The 15,699-nt window shown below is 40.4% G+C and overlaps 1 long non-coding RNA gene across 1 annotated transcript; it reads left to right on the top strand.

The window, feature by feature from the left end:
• The first annotated feature begins 6,483 nt into the window (after positions 1-6,483).
• On the top strand, positions 6,484-10,115 carry LOC310779965. The gene is made up of 4 exons (XR_014552882.1): positions 6,484-6,543; positions 7,259-7,424; positions 7,773-7,826; positions 8,545-10,115. It is a non-coding gene; the product is annotated as an uncharacterized lncRNA (long non-coding RNA).
• The last annotated feature ends 5,584 nt before the right edge of the window (positions 10,116-15,699 follow it).

Raw genomic sequence — 15,699 nt, 5'->3', positions numbered from 1 at the left:
AAATAAACTCCCATCTTCTGGATTAACCTTTGGTGTTTGTGACTTTTGAGGGAGGGGGGCGGGCATAAAACCCACTGCATGCCAACATTTGGTTAGCGTCGCTATATATGTCTGTGTATATATATGTATATATATATATGTATATATATATATATATATATATATATATATATATATATATATATATATATAAGGTACAGTGCATAAAAGGGACACACATTCTAAAAGATCATACTCGGATAAAAACAACAGCATGGCAAACATCAGCATAATTAAAATATGACGAGCGTAGATCAAAGAAAAGACACGAGATACACAGGGGAGGCAGATAACAGAGTTCTGTATGAGATTAAAGTGAGTAGGCCAGTTTGAACAGTTGGGTTTTGAATGTGGTTATGGAGTCGGACTGTCAGATGTGTGGGGGCAAGGAGTTCCAGAGTCTGGGTGCAGAGCAGCTGAAGGCCCTAGCACCCATAGTACTGAGGCGGGAGGGGAGGCCAGCTGAGGAAGAGTGGAGGGAGCGGGAAGGGGTGTATTCCTGGAGGAGGTCCGAGAGATAGGTGGGGGCTAGGTTGTGGAGGGCTTTGTAAGTGAGCAGAAGGATTTTGAAGTCAATCCGGTAGTGACATGACATAATGACATGTCTGGTGTAATCACCTTGAAATTGAAAACATTTCCAAGTTGCTGACAAGTTGGCAACTATTTATAAAACCCTAACCCTATAAAAACTATCTTTTGCATCAATGCATTTGGCTTATTTTTTTATTTTATTATTATTTATTTTTATTACCAGGCCAGAGGACGTACAGCTTCATCTAAATGGGTGGAGTTGATAGGCAACTCTTCTTCATTCCAAACAAAGTTTTGATGTGGAAATGGCATGAGGAAGAAAAACAAAAAGATGATCCAGACAGTCATCATTATTTATTTTATTTAACCTTTAAACGCACCTGGCGTTTCAGCGCTGGTGGCATCTGTTGTTTTTGGAGGAGCGCTGTGGGCGTTTTTAACCCTTGTATGGTCTTCGTCTTTTAGTCACACCGAGGGCCTTCGGGGCAATTTGACCCGGCTCATGTCACGCAACAAGCATTAGATCAAAACCAGTGCTGCTACATGATTAATTACATAATGACATGTCTGGTGTAATCACCTTGAAATTGAAAACATTTCCAAGTTGCTGACAAGTTGGCGACTATTTATAAAACCCTAACCCTATAAAAACTATCTTTTGCATCAATGCATTTTTTTTATTTTATTTTTTTTATTACCAGGCCAGAAGGCGTACAGCTTCATCTAAATGGGTGGAGTTGATAGGCAACTCTTCTTCATTCCAAACAAAGTTTTGATGTGGAAATGGCATGAGGAAGAAAAACAAAAAGATGATCCAGACAGTCATCATTATTTATTTTATTTAACCTTTAAACGCACCTGGCGTTTCAGCGCTGGTGGCATCTGTTGTTTTTGGAGGAGCGCTGTGGGCGTTTTCAACCCTCGTATGGTCTTCGTCTTTTAGTCACACCGAGGGCCTTCGGGCCAATTTGACCCAGCTCATGTCACGCAACAAGCATTAGATCAAAACCAGTGCTGCTACATGATTAATTACATAATGACATGTCTGGTGTAATCACCTTGAAATTGCAAACATTTCCAAGTTGCTGACAAGTTGGCGAATATTTATAAAACCCTAACCCTATAAAAACTATCTTTTGCATCAATGCATTTTTTTTATTTTATTTTTTTTATTACCAGGCCAGAGGGCGCACAGCTTCATCTAAATGGGTGGAGTTGATAGGCAACTCTTCTTCATTCCAAACAAAGTTTTGATGTGGAAATGGCATGAGGAAGAAAAACAAAAAGATGATCCAGACAGTCATCATTATTTATTTTATTTAACCTTTAAACGCACCTGGCGTTTCAGCGCTGGTGGCATCTGTTGTTTTTGGAGGAGCGCTGTGGGCGTTTTTAACCCTCGTATGGTCTTCGTCTTTTAGTCACACCGAGGGCCTTCGGGCCAATTTGACCCGGCTCATGTTCAACCATTCTAAAGTCGTTATAAACCCCAAAAATCCTACTAATCATAGTTTGTTCTTCATTTTAATATCAAGTTTATTTATTTATTTATGTATTTATTTATTTATTCATTAAAACATAAACATACATAACATACTCCTTGTTCTGAACATAGGAAAGAACTTCAGGGTTGAAAAAAAAACAAGTGAAATGAGAGGGGGCGATTAATTATTCCCAAAACATGAGTGACATGTGGTGATGGTGTGCTTTGTGCAAATATGTTTTGCACATGTCACACATGTCGTCGTTGTCTTCACGTCGTCAGACGGCTTGCAGACCTTGCACCTCTTCCTTTTTTTTTTCCCTCCAGCAGCAACCTAGAATACAGCCGGCAAATAAGCATGTAGTTATAGTATAACTACGGGGTACAAGGAGTGTAGTTATAGTATAACTACGGGGTACAAGGAGTGAATTTAGACTTTAACTAGAGGGTAACAAGATCTGTACTTATAGTATAACTACGGGGTACAAGGAGTTAGGGCTGTCAATCTCCCTCTATAATCAAATTCGAATTTCAGTGCTTTATACATTTTAATATTCGAATTATATTGGAATATTTTAATTAATTTTTAATTGAATTTTTAAAAAAAAATCTTTTTTTTTTTTTTTTGGTCTGAGTGAATTGTTGTCTTCTCTTATGTTATGTTCTGATTCTAAATATAGCTGAATCTTTGGGTTTGACCAAGTAAAACTTTTTCTAAGCATTTTACCAAATGTAGATGGAAAAGTGAATGGTGGATGAATATTCAAAATAATATTAGGCTTATCACAAATAGTCCAGCAATGATGTTTATGTTCCTTGTACAATGTACATACATTCATTGCATTAGAAAATAGGTCAGATAACCAGAGCTTAGTTAATATTCATCAGTGATGTATTGGTGCTGTCTGAAATGCTAAAATAAAATAATTGATAATAAAAAAAGACACAGCCTTTGTTTGAGCTCCTTATCAATAAACAAATAAGTAAACTTTGCCAAAACAACAATGAGCCATGAACAAAAAAAATCAGTCACGTATTGCACTTAACTCATTGAGTGCCAGCCACTTTTGGAGAACGGACGCTCCCAGTGCCAGAGTTTTCAGAGCGTTTTCAGTGATTTCTCGAGGCCCACAGAATATTGTGTGATATTACTATGTAAACACCGAACACGCAAAAAGAACAAGGAGACTCTATTGTATCATCAGCAAAAAAAAGTTTATTGATACCATTTTCCGTTCTTTAGTTATGAGCCGGAGAAGATAGGTTGTTTTCAGCGTTTTCAGGCATTTCAAATTATAAGCTGAGATATTCAGCCTTTTGTGAAATGCAGCATTTCAAGCACATTCACTGACTCTAGATAATATTTTCTGATGTAGTGATGTGGTGTAGTTGTGTCCTGCCCTGCGTGCCGCACCCCCCCTCCCCCCCCTCAGCTGAAAACTCCTCCCCACACTAGTAACACACAGCCTCGCACCAAGCGTCTATTTTCGGAATGCTTTTGGTGCGCCGCCTCCCAGGCAGCGCAACATGGAGAAGCCACACGCGGACTGCAGTGAAAGGTTTGGCTTTTCAGTGTCGCGCTGCTGCTTTTCTAGCGGCTAATCATGTGGAGAAACTATGCTGACAGACAGACAGAGGCAGAAGGACTCAGTTGTGTGCGCGGATTGACTGTGTTCGCACGCACCGTCAGTTGCAGCCAGAACAATCTACATGGCTCTGGACTGCAGCATGAGCGGGTTCTCTTTGATCAAGGCTATTTCAGGCTGTGTATTCCTGACATTTCTGTAATCTGGAGAGCACTGTCGCCACCTAAGGGTTCTGTAAAATAGGTTATAGACCTCCAATAGCTACTATAGTTGTACAGGAGCTGCGGAAGGCTTTGATCGACGTCCCACCGTCAAAAAACGCATTGGACGTCGAAGGACGTCCGTGGCACTCTACGTCACTATTTAATTGGACGTCGAAGGACGTCCATGGCACTCAATGAGTTAAGAGCTACAGGTTTACATTCAGTATAGCAGCTTCAACAGTCAACTTCAGTTAACAATGAATGAACATACATTTTAAGAGCTACAGGTAGGTTTACATCAGTATAGCAGCTTCAACAGTCAACTTCAGTTAACACTCTTTTCTTCAAGTATGTTGTCAGAACTTGTCACTGTTCTAGTGTTCTAAAAAAAAAAAAAAAAAAAAAAATATTCGTTTTAAAAAAATAATAATAATCGAATTTCGTTCATAATTATTAAATTCGAATAATATTCGAATATCAAAATTCGTTTCAACAGCCCTACAAGGAGTGTAGTTATAGTATAACTACGGGGTTTAAGGAGTGTAGTTATAGTATAACTATGGGGTTTAAGGAGTGTAGTTATAGTATAACTATGGGGTTTAAGGAGTGTAGTTATAGTATAACTACGGGGTTTAAGGAGTGTAGTTATAGTATAACTACGGGGTTTAAGGAGTGTAGTTATAGTATAACTACGGGGTAGTTATAGTATAACGATGGGGTTTAAGGAGTGTAGTTATAGTATAACTACGGGGTACAAGGAGTGTAGTTATAGTATAACTACGGGGTACAAGGAGTGTAGTTATAGTATAACTACGGGGTACAAGGAGTGAATTCACTCCTTGTACCCCGTAGTTATACTATAACTACAGTGTGGTACCCCGTAGTTATACTATAAGTACAGATCTTGTTACCCTCTAGTTACAGTCTAAATTCACTCCTTGTACCCCGTAGTTATACTATAACTACACTCCTTGTACCCCGTAGTTATACTATAAGTACAGATCCTGTTACCCTCTAGTTAAAGTCTAAATTCACTCCTTGTACCCTGTAGTTACACTATAAGTACAGTGTGGTACCCCGTAATTAGCCTATAAGTACAGAATTGGTCCCCTGCTTTAGAATACAGCCCGCGACCCCGTAGTTACCCTGTAAGTACAGTGTGGTACCCCGTAGTTATACTATAACTACATATCTTGTTACCTCTAGTTAAAGTTTAAATTCACTCCTTGTACCCCGTAGTTATACTATAACTACACTCCTTAAACCCCGTAGTTATACTATAACTACACTCCTTAAACCCCATAGTTATACTATAACTACACTCCTTAAACCCCGTAGTTATACTATAACTACACTCCTTAAACCCCGTAGTTATACTATAACTACACTCCTTGTACCCCGTAGTTATGCCATAACTACACTCCTTGTACCCCGTAGTTATGCCATAACTACACTCCTTGTACCCCGTTCAGTAGTTATACTATAAGTACAGATCTTGTTACCCTCTAGTTAAAGTCTAAATTCACTCCTTGTACCCCGTAGTTATACTATAACTACACTCCTTGTACCCCGTAGTTATACTATAACTACATGCTTATTTGCGGGCTGTATTCTAAAGCGTTACCAAATATAACAATGCCACAGTCTTTTTTATGACACGACTATCATGCGGGCATATTCCTGTGAAGTGAAACTGCCAAAGCACTTTGGTCATGTGATTTGAAAGTAAGTGAAAGTGAAGAAGTACCATATACTTCAAAAAACAAACTGATCAACATGATTTCCAACATTCCAAGTGTGAGAGGTAGGTAGAGGAGGGATGCAAAGTAGTGGAGGCTAAATTACGGTAAACTTATGGAGCCAAACACTTGAAAAACTACTAGTATTACTACTACAGGGGACATGCAGCAGGAAGAGAGAAAACAGTTCATATGGAAGATGTGTGATGGCAACGGAGAGAAGAAGCGTATAGAGGACATGACTGACAAAGAGCTGCGGAACCTCATAGTGGATGAGGAACATGGCATCATCTACTGTACACACACACACACACACACACACACAAACACAACATACCCAAGCACATACCGACAAGCACCGGTCAGCTATCAAGAAATGTGTAAGCCATTTATTAGTGATATTTAATAATTTTAGAGAAAATAGTGCATCTACAGTTTTCAGCAAATCCAAGGGCGGCCATCCATTGATATGGATGCATGTGTTTTATTGGTTGATGGCGCATCAAAACCTGCAACGCGGCTATGACACCTTGATGATATTATTTTCAGCTGGTGGGCAGATCATCATCAGGGGTCATAATTAATGATTATTGTCTATACTTTCAGGGGCTCCCAAATGTTTCCGACCAAGTACCACTACGTACAGTACCAAACCAAATCTCCCAGGGACCACTTCCACTGTGTATACCAACCCCCCCCCCCCAAGTGATATTGCCAAAGCACTTTGGTCATGTGATTTGAAAGTAAGTGAAAGTGAAGAGGTACCATATACTTCAAAAAACAACCTGATCAACATGATTTCCAACATTCCAAGTGTGACACACACACACACACCCCATGGTAAGGCATACCATGGGGGAGGCGCAAGCCTGAGTATAAAAAAGTGTTTTGTGGTGCATTGCCTCACACTTTTTTCATCATCGCCTACCGCTCTTTCTCTCATTTGCATCACAAGAATACAGGTGAGGTGCTACAAGATGATAAATACTGTATACTGCAATTGTCATGCTGTATTAGCCTACTGCAACTTTTAAAAGCTCATTCCAAATAGGTTTAAATACTTGATAATCAACTTGAAAAAGAATCAACACAGAAAGAAAACACACAGCAAGTCTGTTACTGTATTTGTTGATTGTTCAAAGCTTGTATACTGTAATTTGTGTTTCAGTCTATCTTTTAAATAGATTATTGTAACAGAAACAGTATTATCGGTATCGGTTTAAGGACATTGAAAAAAAGTTGTCAGGCTATTAAAATGGGGGTGTCCATCCGAATAAGCCCAATAATTCTGAAGTGCTACTTATTTCCCAAAATAAATTATGCCCACGGGGTTGTGCTTTGGGGGGGAACGGACACTGCACTAGTAATACATAAATACAGACTGGTTATTTGGCCCAGTGTTATGAAAACATATACACAGGAATACACTCAGTCAGACTGCCTTTGAGAAACCCAATCCCACCCTTCTACACATAATTGCATCCACTAATCGAAAAGGGGATGCAATTATGCATTACTTTATGCATTACTTGACAAAGTGGTATAATATTACTGAAATCCTATTGGTAATAAGTTATATTACTGAGTTACTACTAAACTAATATTCCATGTAATATGTTACTTTTGTAATGAGTTACCCCCAACACTGCTCACCACAACCTTTCCTTACCCCTACAGCTGAGCTACTCCTCCAGCCAGAACAGCAATGGCAGCAACAAGTTCAGCTTTGGGCAGAAACAGGGGAGGCTGTGGCAATGGTTTACCCACCAGAGGCCTGTGCTTGATATTCAGCCTGGTGTGTCTTTTGGGTCTCGCCAATTCACTGTTAGAGACCGAAACACTGGTAAGTACATTGTTGCTTACCCACCCTTCACTCATCCCTAGAAGTAAGTAGAACATCTGCAGCAGTCTGTTGCACACGAAGAGTACCTCAGTGTTGTCCGACCAGTCCAGTTTATTGTTGAGCTGCTCCTATACTGATTATAGTTCACTAATATTAAGTAATGTTGTTGGCATAGCCTTTACTTTTTCAGTTGCCAGCACTTGTTTGTCTGCTGTGTTAGAACTGCTGTCCTGCTCACATGTTCACATGCTCACACTAACATCAGCTCACATCACTAACATCAGCTCACATGTCCTGCTCACATGCTAAAACCTTCACAACATGCTGATTTTCACTCTGAATTTGCAGGAAAAGTTCAAAGAGCAACTTCGTGATGCAGAGCAAAAAATGGAATCTTTGGAGGTGAGTGAATCAGGCTCCATTTTGCTCAAATGGTGGATGAGTAGGCTAAAGCAGTGGATCTCAAAGTGGAGTCCTGGGACCACCGGGGGTCCTTGAGGGGGTTCCAGGGGGTCCCCAGTATAAACAAGGGGGAATACTTATTTTTTGCTATAATTCCATCAATAAGTAACACAATGATATAACAATTTTGGTCTTGGGTTTCATATACTTTTTGTGATAAAACATCTAAAAGCAAAAATCTGATCAGATGTGGACCCTGGGACAAAATCTTATCAAATGGGGGTCTGTGGTCTAATTGTGAACTTTACTGGTCCTTGATGTGAAAAAGTTTGAGAACCACTGGGCTAGAGAGTCAGTTATGTGTGTGACAGTAAGGTGGTGTTCATGTGACATTTTGGCATCTGTCACATTCACGGGCAAGTATCTATTGAAACACCTACTGAGGGCATGCCTCAAAACCGTTTGAAGCAGTCTGTGCAAATTTAATTGGCTGATTAAATCTGTTATTGGATTATTATGTTTACCTGCACTCTGTCAAAATTTCAGCAAATTGAGGATCATATGAGAGAGATTGCAGTCTTTCACTAGCACACTCATAACGATTACAGCTGCAAGTCTAAACGGTTAAAAAAAGTTATGTGTCCTAAGGTAACTGACCATAAGTATTGCAATATTTGTTACACACATAAGCTAACAATACTTAATATGTTTTTTCTAGACCGAACGCAGCATCATTTTAGAGGCTTTGCATCAGAATCACCGGCATGCGAATGCTATGCTGCCAATACTGAAGGCCGAGGGAGCTCCGGCTAAGTTGAAAGAACAGCTGGTCATTTTTGAGCACATGAAGGCCGTTAGTGAGGAAACCATTAAGGCTCAAATGGACAATCAGGACATCGAGAACCTGAAACAGCAATTGAGAAAACAGAAAAAGCTGATAAAAATGCTTGAGGAGATTCACAATGAATTATAATAGTTTCCATTCCTGTCAATATGTCTGTCTCTGGTAATGTTTCCATGGGTAAAGTCCTCTTTTATTTTATTTTTTTGCTTCAGTTTAATATTCTATATTCTCAGTTGTCCTTACTCCCTCTATTAATAGGGGGTGGCAAAAACTTTGTTCCACTGGCAGACTGAAACTTGGCTTTTAAATATCAGCCCAAATGTTTTAGTAATACAGTATATTACTAAAACATGGGCTGATATTGAAATATTGATTCTGAAATATAAACTCTGTCTGATATTATATCAGACAGAGTTTGTCTTTGACCATCAGTAATGCTAATTTGTGTTTTCCTCTGGAACTAAAGTAAACAAGACGAGTCCGGCAAAAATATATCTTGCTATTACTTTACACACCTTAACAGACAAAGCTGAATGGTTTAGTCATAAATAGCTTGCTGTAAGTGCATTTGGATGTTTGTTTCCTGGAGATCTGTTATTATGAAACATTGGTTGATTTGTCAACTGCATTGTTTATTGATAGAGAAAAAGTTTTTTTTATCTATTAAAAATGTATATCTAACCATTTCTTAAATCACTCTTGTATTCGCTTACATAAGGTATTTTATTTGTTGCTATAAGAATATGTGAAGTTTCCAGTTAACTTCACATGTTTCATCCTGGCCTGCTGAAGTACACTCTGGCTCGCTTATGCTGTCGAGCTGAGAAGCTTCCTGTGTCAGCGTCAAGATCTGCTATCCACTCGAGAAGATGAGGAGACTTCCTGTTGTTAACCACAAGACATACAAGCCACCGAGAGATGAGCTGCTAAAAGACGATAATAAGAGAGGGTGTTTTTCTGTGTGGCTACATGTGTACGCTTGTAACGCTTTGACGTAAATGTTGGTAAATGGATTCTGGACCTGACATTTATCCAAAAATAATAAATGACTAAAGTCAAACTATTTGATTGGTAAAGACTGGTTCTGTTCGTGTTAATAAATGAACCTCACAAACGAGAGGAGAGAAAAGAAGAAAAGAAAGAAAGAAAAAAACAAAGAATGAGGGAGTTTCCAAGTCCAGATTCACATAGGCCTACTGTGTTTTTAGTATACTAGAAATGTAGCGCGCTCGATTCCTAGACTCGCCCGCTGCGCCAAAAACCCCAAAACAAACTAATGAGGGTCATCCTTAACCTCAGTCCAAGAACGCACATTAGCCCAACTCATTTTAAAGAGTTAAAATGTGGCTCCCCGTTGAAAGTAGAGTACAACAGTTGAAACTATATGGTCTATAAAATATTACATGACCTTTGTCCTAATTATTTCACCAAGTACTTTCAGTTTGTTCGGGACATTCATAGCCTGAACACAAGGGCTAGTGTAGCAGATTTGAAACTACCCAATCTGAAAAGCTGGTCCATCTGGTACAAAGTACATTCTTCTATAGCCTACAGGGGGGGGGAGTGGAACAAGATCCCTAATGAAATTAAGTTGGCTAATTCTCTGAATGGTTTATGTCTTGTTCTTCTTATCCTTGACTGTTCTGTATTGTTTATTTGATCGTATGTGTGACTGTAGGACAGGTCGTGTTTTTATAAGACCAGAGACCATGATGGAATTAAGTGTTTACACGTTTTCATGTCATCACTTGGATTTTGTTATTCTTTATCCAAAATAAAATCAATCAATCAACGGTTAAATTAAGATCGCTGTTCATAAACATAAACCCATGCATTTTCTTCACCACTATTTTCTCAGTTTGATGTGAACATAATTCAGTGAACAGACCACTCATTCCCTTTCTATTTGGCGTGACACTGAAGTCACTGTCAGTCAAACAATATGTTAAAGAAGGTGTGCCTTTGCAGCCAGGGGCGAGGATGCGGCGCCAATGTCAATATTGACATGCGGATTAGTTTTTTAGGCCCCTACACGAGTTCAGGACACATGGGAGGTGGCTCAGTTGATAGGCAGGGCTACCATTAAGTAAAGTCCCACTGATTGTCACACAATGTGTGAAATTTGTTCTCCGCATTTGACCCATCCCCTGGGGGAGCAGTGGCGTGCGCTGTGCTCAGGAATCATATGGTGATCTAACCCCCCAATTCCAACCCTTTGATGCTGAGTGCCAAGCAGGGAGGCAAATGGGTCCCATTTTTATAATCTTTGGTATGACTCGGCCGGGGATCGAACTCACGACCTCCCAGTCTCAGGGCGGACACTCAGAACACAAGGCCACTGAGGTGGTCATTAGAGAGGGATCATGTTGCATCCAATCAGAATTGAGGTCATTGAGTTCACATCATATTCTGAATACAAGGGTCTTGTATTTTTTTCCCTATCTTAATAGCCTATTTTCCCCTAAGATCTGTAACCTCAATAATAATGGATTTTAATTGTATACTGAAATAGTCTATGTTACGCAAATGTAGTAATGCATTATTGTGTGCTAAAATAAGCCTAGGTTATATATAGCCTAGATCTCTATCAAATAAGAGCCTGTCTATCTCTCTGCTTCTTCTCACTCCCTGATGGAGCCGAGACCATTCCATCGCTACGTTCTCCCGTCTGGCTCCCTGCCTGTGCAGAGAGCACAAAGGCTGTGAGCTCCGTATCTTTTATCTGGTCCTTTTTTTATCGATCCATTAGAGAGGGATCATGTTGCATCCAATCAGAATTGAGGTCATTGAATTCAGCAAAACATAGACACACCCTCGACAAAAAGGCCCAGATGAAAGATATGGAGTTCACAGCCTTTGTGCTCTCTGCACAACACTTCTGCATGGGTACAGAACATCTTTGTTCAGTTCATCTCTGTTTGCCACTCTGCTCACAAAGCTCACATCCTGCTTGTGACGAGACTGTAGGATCTAAACCTATCGAGTCAGGAACATGCATCACTAGGCTGGGGTCCTGACCAGTGAGTGTCTCTCAGGAGAGTGGTTCAGCTCTGACAAGACTTCAGTCAAGCACTGAACTTCACAGTAAGGTGTGTGTCACAGTAAGGTGAGTGATGTGATCATTTTATTTCATTATTATTATTCGTTTGAGCTGTAGAGGGTTGACAGAAAGCCTCTATAGCACTTAAGCATTGATCTAAATGTGAAACTTGTAAATGCTATTCTGTGTGACATTGTAGAGCAGGGATACTCAACTTGCTTTGCCCAGGGGCCACTTTCGTGAAATGATAGGAGGCCAGGGACCAGTTAAAAAACAAACAATATACATTTTTATGTAGCAGATTGTAGGTTTTTTGGGTGTCCGCTGGAGTTTAGTCTGACAATGTTGTGTTGTGCACACCGGATAGTTAGGTTAAGTTAGTTAGGTTAAGTACATATAAGTGCCTGGGTAGCGAGCAGACGGCGGTATTTGACAATTTAGCTGGAGCTCAGTCAAACTTCATTTCACGTTAGTTTTTATTGTGAATTACAATTAAAACCAACGTGAAGTTATTAGAAAATGGTCGGGGGACCACTCTGCACCCTGTCGCGGGCCGCATCTGGCAAGTTGAGTATCACTGTTGTAGAGCATGTATGTAGTCAAGGTTATTTAGACATGAAATCTGCATCATATAAATCTTTCTTATAATAATATTCCAATGATATTCTTCCTATAATGTTCAATAGCAGTCTACTTTAAGTTGATTGTCATGTCTTCGACATCAGATGATCTGGAGCTTTCCTCTCTGTGGCCATTTCTGTACATGAGGGCCATGTGTTTCACAGCATTATAAAGCTTGGTCTAAAGTTGATCCTCTCAAATGATATCACATTGTGCAAAGAATTAGGTTAATATCATGCAATACATGTACTAACGTTATGAATTGACCCTCTCGCTGCCCTTAAAGGGATAGTCCACCTTTTTTTAAGTTTAGCCCTATTTACTTTTTAGCAATGATGATGTTGATTGGTAGAGTTCTTTCTCAGCACAATCCATCCTGTTCCTCATAGTAGCTCTGGAAAGTTGGGGGAAAACGAATGCAAGGTCACACTCCAGTACAGCTGTACTGTACAAGCTGACTGAAGCTCACTGAAATGTACTTTCTGTGCACTGTGGATGAAATCTTAGTGAGCCTCAGTCCGCTTATACATACAGGACCCCATTGACTTTGCATTCATTTTTGTCAACCAGAGCCACTATGAGGAACAGCATGGATTGTGCTGATAAAGAACTCTACCAATCAACATCATCATTGGTAAGTAGCCTTCTCTGACTCATCTGTTTTTATTTATCCCCTGTACCTCTCCTCCTTTGTGATTGGAGATAATCATATATAGATAATTAATAAGGGAAAATCAATAAGGGATAGTGGCTTCTATACATGGATTCACCTCATCAGTGTCTCATAAGTGTCCCTAATATTTTGTACATGCAATATGCTTCCATATTTCCTGCTTCATTAGCAAAAGCGGACACCTTTAGCCATGGAAGCATCCAGCAGATTACTGAACCTTGGGCTCTTGGGATGTATGTTTCTCACCATGCTGTCCATTTACCACTGGGACATGCTACAAAGAAAAAGAGGTACAATGGGCCCTATCGTTGCATCGGCGCAGTTTCTAGGCCGAGCGGCAGGCGCAGATCAAAGCAGTGGGCGTGGACAGGCGCACTTGATATCGTCGTGCTGGCGCTAGATGCAGCCCAAAGCATTACAACCACGCCTTTTAGGCGTAAAATTATGCACTGTCATGCTCATTGGATAAGTGCAATAAACGAATGGCACGCTTGCCTTTTTAGCTCCAATTCCACTGGTCCCGCAAAACCAGACGAAACCCAAGCCTCTGATCCCCCCCCCCCCCACCTCCCTTCATCCCGTCTGTCTCCATATATCGGCTATTATTCCATATTATGATGCTTCTCAAACCAATCTAACTGCAGTTTAAATACTGCAAGCATGTAAATACGCTACACTATAGCAAGATCAAAGTGAAAATAATGTTCTATGCATCAGCTAGAAAAATATAGCCTATTAGATTGGTGAAAGTTTGTCCAGAAAGATATCATTTTCTCTTGCCTGCTGCAGGAAGGATGATGCACATAAATATAGCCTACATTATGTCAAGTCATTGCATAAATGTGTTTTTATTGTAAAACTAAATGTGAAATAGGGCCAAGTTATTGGAGGGACATCACAGTATAGCAGATGCCATTAGAAGCGCGTTCCGAAGCGCGTTCCGCTGTTACTTCTCTAAATCACGTTAACTCGACAAGGGGTATATATAGCCCCAGGAGGACATATATGTTTCACATAGGGTGGTGTTTTCATTTCGATGTTTTATTTGGTCCAATATTGAAATGTTGACAATGGCAGGCTGTGTTACCATTACACATTAATTTAGAACTACCTTTTATATCTATTTTGGCTCATTTGGTTGCTATTTAGTAGCGAAATGGAGAAACACAATGCATGCTGGGAACTCAGAGAGAGAGAGAGAGAAGGGTGACAGAGAAGAGGCAGTGAAGGCACAGAATAGGCCTGCTTTTCAAAAGCGCAAAGCGCTAAATGTACGCCAGGTCCCAAGATATCACTAGGCTGGTATTTAGCGCCGACACGCCCACTTTGGGACTGCGCCACGCCCATTCGGCCTAAAGCGCATTTGGCAGCCTAAAGCCTATTGCTATCTTGCCGAAACAGGCGCAAGGCACGTTTTTTTGCGGTTAAGGCCCGTAATAGCGCCGATGGCCTGTGGGAGAATAGAGCCCAATGTGTGTACTTTGTGTGATTTGTATGCTTTGTGTGTGTGTGTGTGTGTGCGTGTGTGTGTGTGTGTGTGTGTGTGTGTGTGTGTGTGTGTGTGTGTGTGTGTGTGTGTGTGTGTGTGTGTGTGTCTGAGGGCGGCGGCCGGGGGGGTTACACACACCTGCATTGATATGGAGGCATGTTTTTTATTGGTTGATGCTGCAGCAAAACCTGCAATGCGGCTATGACACCTTGATGATATTATTTTCAGCAAATTATTTCATTTTGGCAAAAGAGAAGCAGAGATTAAACAGAGATTATGGGCCCTATCGTTGCATCAGCGCAGTTTCTAGGCCGAGCGGCAGGCGCAGATCAAAGCAGTGGGCGTGGACAGGCGCACTTGATATCGTCGTGCTGGCGCTAGATGCAGCCCAAAGCATTACAACCACGCCTTTTAGGCGTAAAATTATGCACTGTCATGCTCATTGGATAAGTGCAATAAACGAATGGCACGCTTGCCTTTTTAGCTCCAATTCCACTGGTCCCGCAAAACCAGACGAAACCCAAGCCTCTGATCCCCCCCCCCCCCACCTCCCTTCATCCCGTCTGTCTCCATATATCGGCTATTATTCCATATTATGATGCTTCTCAAACCAATCTAACTGCAGTTTAAATACTGCAAGCATGTAAATACGCTACACTATAGCAAGATCAAAGTGAAAATAATGTTCTATGCATCAGCTAGAAAAATATAGCCTATTAGATTGGTGAAAGTTTGTCCAGAAAGATATCATTTTCTCTTGCCTGCTGCAGGAAGGATGATGCACATAAATATAGCCTACATTATGTCAAGTCATTGCATAAATGTGTTTTTATTGTAAAACTAAATGTGAAATAGGGCCAAGTTATTGGAGGGACATCACAGTATAGCAGATGCCATTAGAAGCGCGTTCCGAAGCGCGTTCCGCTGTTACTTCTCTAAATCACATTAACTCGACAAGGGGTATATATAGCCCCAGGAGGACATATATGTTTCACATAGGGTGGTGTTTTCATTTCGATGTTTTATTTGGTCCAATATTGAAATGTTGACAATGGCAGGCTGTGTTACCATTACACATTAATTTAGAACTACCTTTTATATCTATTTTGGCTCATTTGGTTGCTATTTAGTAGCGAAATGGAGAAACACAATGCATGCTGGGAACTCAGAGAGAGAGAGAGAGAAGGGTGACAGAGAAGAGGCAGT

This window comes from Poromitra crassiceps, assembly GCF_964638095.1.
Source record: "Poromitra crassiceps genome assembly, chromosome: 7".
NCBI lineage: Eukaryota > Metazoa > Chordata > Actinopteri > Beryciformes > Melamphaidae > Poromitra > Poromitra crassiceps.
The sequence above is the reverse complement of the archived record's forward strand: the minus strand, read 5'-3'. Positions and strand labels throughout refer to the sequence as shown.